Below are 6,000 nucleotides of genomic sequence, written 5' to 3'. Positions count from 1 at the left end.
CTTGGTGCATGGGGGGGGGATAACAGTGGGAGGGCTTCTAGTGTCCTGGCCCCACTGGTGGACCTCCTGATGGCACCTGGTATTTTTGTGTGTGATAGAGCGTTGGACTGGATGGGCCATTGGCCTGATCCAACATTGGCTTCTCTTATGTTCTTATGTTCATCTTAGCCAGACTGGCCTGACAGTCTGCTCTCATTCATGGATGTCGAACTTGCGCTGCTAGCTAAGATCAGCCACTCATAGGTCATTCATGTTGGTATCTATCAATCTGGAGGTCCAGTTTCTAAGATTCAAAATCCTTGCGAAAGCAGCCAACAGGTGTCACCTAAATCTGTCTCAGACTTCGTCAGTTCATTAGGCAACCTAGCTGAATATTCTTCTACTCTGATTAGCAGCAACTTCCCAGGGTCACAGATAGAGACAGATCTTTCCTGACACTTGCTACCTGAGATGCTTTAACTGGAGATGTCAGAGGCGGAACCTGGGATCTTTTGCTTAGGATTTGAGCCGTGACCCGATCTCTAATCAAAGATCCCAAGGTTAAAATTGCTGATAGGCAGCAATTGAATATATCCAGAGGGAACCGCTGGTTGCTGGTGAATATCAGCAAAGCTGTAATGGGAGGGTGCAATTGTAGGGAAGAAGTGGTGGGCAGGCAGAGACAGTCAGTTCTTTGCCTCTTCAGCTGACATCTGTGTGCTGTGTTGGGATGAAAAGTAACTGGGGGTGGGGGAGCGCTATAAAGGAAACTTCCTTCTTCTCCCTGCTGTTTTTCCTATGCAAAGTGTTTCTTCTTCTTGCTGCTTTTGTCAGTGACGGGGCATCCTAGACTCACGTCTGCTGCCAAATGTCCCGTTCGGCCTACAGTTTGGAAAAGGCAGGGAAAATAGACACAAAACCCCCTTCTCCTATGTACACTCCTGCTCCAAATTCTAAACCACCAACATTTTACAGAAGCTCTTTCACTGCAGTTGCTGATTCTGGGCAGAAGAAGGCTTGTGTTTTTCAGCAGCCTGTAAAGCAGGCAGAAATCCAAAGGTGAGGCATTCCCCACTTCCCTGATGCTCTGCTCTAAAGAAGCATTCAGGGTATGGCGTCTTTTCTGCCTGTTGTACACCTGCCAAAGGCAAAGAGTTCCTCTGAAAGGAAAGGAAGAGAAGAGGCATCACAACTGTAACTCCCTCCCACCTTGTCGCCTTTGCAGATGATGCTCAGGGCTTTTCCGCAGCGAAAGGCTGCGGGTTTTGCTGTGCTAGCAAAGAGAAGGCTGTGTGCTGCAAAGGCACATCTTCAAGCATGCCTTAAACTTAGTCAAGAGGGGTTTTTGTTGTTTTATGTCTTTGGATCCAAAGAGGAGAATTTGTGAATTCCCAGCAATGTCAAGAGACCTCGCTGCTTGGGGTCTCCGTCAGCAAAGAGTGTGTGCTTGTGTGCGAGTGTGTGAAAGGGAGTTTTCTATAAAACAGCATTATTTCCTTGGCTGCTTGCAATCCTTCCCCCTGAATATGAATGCGAATGCAAGACACCCCCCCCCTTTTGTCATGAAGTGGCAGCGCCAGCGAATGGCTGCTTCAACATCCTCCAAGTGTTTGTGAGAACACGGGTAGCCAATGCGGCAGGGAACAAAGGCCGCCTCAGCAAGGGAGCTGACAGGAATTTGACTCTGAACCCTCTCTCTCTCTCTCTCTTCCTCATCCCTCGGAGTTCTCAGGAAGCCTCTTTGCTTATCATCAAGCAGCACATGGCAGAGGCAGCCTGGGAGGTGAGGGGTGGCTTCCTGCCATTCTTCTGCGGAGCCGCCGGGTTCCCATGGGCAGCCATGCCAGGACCGCAGAGGATTATTCTCAGCTGCCTGGCGGCAAGGAGGCAGGGGGTCTCTCCTGCTCCGGTCTGCCTGGGAGAAAGGGAGATGCTGTGATTTTAATGGGCCGGCCACAAGCCTCGAGGCCTTGGACATGAGTCGGTTCAATGGACTGTGCCGGGTGTGCTCCGAGCAGCGCTACCAGCAGGTCGGTGCATCTGAATCCCAAAAGCCAGTGTGTGCCTATGTCGGGGGTAAAGGCCATGCAGTTCTCTGGGGCTGTGGTGTGGGTGCATGAGACAAAACAGGGGCCGCTTAGGAGGCAATATACCCGGGGATTCTTCCAGCAGGGGCTAAATACCTGTCTGTTTCCTGGGTGACAGGCCTATAAAGAGGCTGCGTAGGGCACAGACAGGCTTTCAAAAGGGTTTTGGGTGATGTTTGTTCTCCAACCAATTTAAAGTCCAACCCTTTAGACTGAAGCCTCCCTGCCCACATTTGAGGCTTGCAGTGTGGGTTTGGTGGTGAAAGGTCTGTGCGGGAGATGTAAGAGCAATAATACTCTAATATTTAGTGTTTACAATTTGCTTTTTGAAGTGGACATTATCTCTGTAATGTTAGAACACCCCTGTGAGGTAGGCTGTAGTTATCCCAATGTTACAGATGGGGGGGGGAATGCAGGTGAGGGAGAGTGGCTTGCCTGAAGCCACCTAGTGGAGTCCTAGGTGAGCTGAGATGTGAACTCACATGGAACTGTCCTTTGCATGTAGCTTCTGGCTTCTTCTGGCTTTGTGTAGCTTTATGCACACATTTCTTTTTATCCCATAAGAACTGCTGTTCTGGTTCAGAACCAAAGCTGAGCTGATCCTGCCTTCTTAAGCAGGACAAGATAGTGAGAGCAATCCTCATTTTGTTTGACCTCGCCAGCAGTGACTGAAGGTATACTGCTTATAAACATGGAAGTTCCATTGCTTGGTGCCATGTCTAACAGCCATTGCTAAACCTGTCCCCCATGAATTTGTCTAATTCATTTTAAAAAAGCTTTCCCACGGTGCATCCTGGCTTCTATGGTTGTCTGCAAGAGAAAGGGAATTAGCGGGTGTGCCACTGTACCCCAGAGCTTGGGTTAAATTTGGACAGCTTTGTGGTAACTCCCAATCCTTTGATTGTGTGTCTTGGGCTTCTGTGGTTTGTCTGCCCGTTTCTCTAACATTCCCTTGACTGAAACTCCCAGCTCTTTCTGTTTTCTGAGTTGGGGTGCAAGCTGGACACCCAGATGATTCAAGAGTTCATTAGTTGCTGTAGATTTTCCAGGTTGTGTGCTATAGATTTTCCGGATTTTCAAGAGTTGTTCGTCTGTGCCTTGCATGTCAGTTGTGATCCACACCCAGTCTATTTATTATGTATTTAATTCATTTGTACCCCGCCTTCCTCCCCAATGGGGATCCAAAGTGGCTTACATTGTTCACCCTACCATTTTATCCTCACAACAACCCTGGTAAGACGGTTAGGCTGAAAGAGTGTGACTGGCCCAGTGAGCTTCCACAACACAAGTGGGGATTCAGGCCCGGGCCTCCTAGATGCTTGTCCCACACTCTTAACCACTACACCACACTGGTTCTCTATGCATGAGTTTCAGCCATTTCTCATTATCAAGTGTCACAAATACATAAAACTGCCTTAAACTGAAACAGATCGTAGGTCTACCAAGGTCAGTAGTGTCTGCTCTGACTGGCAGCGCCTCTTCAGGGTCCAGAGGTTCGTCACATCACCGACCACCAGTGCTTCCTCTAAGCTGTGGAGTCTTGTGAGCAAAAATTCTACTTTGTGAGCTACTGGCATTAAAGTTGTGAGCGAGTGATTTGGCTACTGCATAAATTAGTTTGTTCTGGAGCCCTCCTTCCTGAGCTAAGACAAAAATGTGTGAGGTGGAGGCTAAAGAACTGTGAGCTAGCTCACACTAACTCAGCTTAGAGGGAACACTGCTTACCACCCAGCCCTTTTTAAGCTGGGGATTGAACCCTTGATCTTCTTCATGCATAGCAGATGCTCTGCCACTGAGTTATGGCCCCGCCCATACGGCATGCATACTAAATTTTAGATTTCTTCTGTTGTGGAAGTGCCTTAATGATGCTGACATCCTGTTAGCAAGTGAAATGAGTATGTATGTATGACTGAGAAATGAAGTGAAACCGAAAAAAGCCTGCATACTCCTTTAACTTCAGAACAAAGTTGGAGTCCAGTGGCACCTTTAAGACCAACAATTTTTTATTCAAGGGTATAAGCTTTCGTATGCAAGCACACTTCTTCAGATACAGTCTTTTAACTTCAGTGGGCCTGCTGCAAGCTGTCACTGGAAGTTTTCCATGTCTCCCAGTCTTCAAGACTGCTTTTATTGTGGCTCCTGGCACTGTCTTTACTTCTTCTTTTTTGGTTACAGCCCAAGGTAGAAAGAGGCATCACAGAAATATCATTGAACTAAGGTCTCCTTTGATCAGGCCTTGGTGGCTCACACGGGAGGCCTCAATAGTAGGGATCTTCCTTCTGGCTTCCTTTCCCAGAAATCGGAAGGGCAGATCCTTCCCCTTTGTTGCTCACAGGAAACTTGGCAGACATCTCTGGAATCACCAGGACTTGACAAGAGATGCGATTCTGAGCATCTTGGCCCTACCATGAACGGGTATGCCCCACGGGTCACTTCAAGGAGAGCCCTTGTGGGAAGCTGCCTGTCACACAGCATTTCCTCTCTTCCCTTGGGTTATCTAGTTAAACTGTCTTTCTCTGTCTATTGAACTTGTTTTCCATTAAGAAAGAACCTCATTGCAAATGTACGATAGAACCAGACAACGTAACTATTTAGAAAGCAAAAGAGGAAACACGTCCAAAGCAACAGGCAAGAATTAGAAACAAGCTCAGGCTGCCCAAAACATCTTTCTCGGTTATCTTCCTAAAAAGGGACTTCCACAGGGCAGGTGTCACAGTTGTGGGAGCGCCACTCTGCATTCTCAAGAAATGAGAAGACATAAAGCAATGTTCGCCTGAGGGAACAGGGAGGTATGCATGTGTGGGAGAGATCCTCTGAGGTAGGCACCATCTAGGGGCTGTGAGAAATTGAAAGGTAAGAATCAGCACCTTGGATTGGGACCATGAGCTAACTGGCAACCAGTGCAGGCACCTAACAGCCGGTGCTATCTGTTTTCTGTACAACTAATCTATAGCTTTGTGACCATGTGGTACTCAAGAGCAGGGTGTTTCTTTTCTCTTCTGTACTTCTGTAATGGTGTGAAAACAGCGACACACCTCTGTTAGGCCACATAAGCCCTGCTTCTTATGTGGATGTAACAAATTTCCACACTCATTTACTTTTTGCAAAAGCTCCAGTATCAGAGTGTTTCCCATGGAAAGCCACTCCCCTTCCATTTTAAGGTCCTGTTCCATGTATCCCAGAAGTGATGAACGACCTCAATCCAAAAAAATGTAAAAGCAAGTTATAGAGCAAAATTGCCATGTAAAATAAGACACATAATAAAGCAGGACAAGAGAAAAAACAGAACTGTTTCAAAGAGTTGAGAGCTGCTCTCCTAAATTTCAGTACCAGTGTAAACAAAATCATTGCATCTCAATACTGTAGTAACTGAAAGCAATTCAGTGTGGGAGATTTGCTATTAAAGAATCAAAGCTGGCGAGTATTCAGTGCAGATAATTATTGTATTCAGATCTCCAAGAAAAACTGCAGTTTGCTTGGTCCCAAGATGGTTCCAGAAGTCCTCAGCCTTACGTGCTCCCTCGTTCTGTCCTGCCATTGGTTGACCATTAAAGATGGGTACTTTGACAGAGTGGCCTGTCGTTGCCTGCGGACAGAGATTCTAAGCGAGAATTCTACCAACTTTGGAGAAGACCGAGAGGCAGCATTTCATTATGCTAGCTGATGAAATTGAAAGTCTTTGCAACAAGTACCAAATCCTTTTAAAGGTTCAAACCACAGAGTGATCTTATGAGTTCTGACTTTTGGAAAGTCCCTTGAGATGGCAGGAGATGGTGACAGATTCTTAATAATAGCTGCTGTGGTGTTAGCATCACTCTGTGATCCCGGATGTGGCTTAGGTAGCACAGTGTCTGTGGTGATGGATATGTGGGCTAAATGGTCCTCCACATGACAGGTTTAACCTTTCTGCTTACTGTCCACGTTAGGCAAATGG

The 6,000-nt window shown here is 47.0% G+C and overlaps 1 protein-coding gene across 1 annotated transcript in view; it reads left to right on the top strand.

The window, feature by feature from the left end:
* The window catches only part of RGS3 (regulator of G-protein signaling 3), a 71,837-nt gene that overhangs the window by 4,686 nt on the left and 61,151 nt on the right, over window positions 1-6,000 (top strand). The window lies entirely within an intron of this gene.

Source organism: Gekko japonicus, unplaced genomic scaffold (genome assembly GCF_001447785.1).
Source record: "Gekko japonicus isolate JY-2015 unplaced genomic scaffold, Gekko_japonicus_V1.1 scaffold454, whole genome shotgun sequence".
NCBI lineage: Eukaryota > Metazoa > Chordata > Lepidosauria > Squamata > Gekkonidae > Gekko > Gekko japonicus.
The sequence above is the reverse complement of the archived record's forward strand: the minus strand, read 5'-3'. Positions and strand labels throughout refer to the sequence as shown.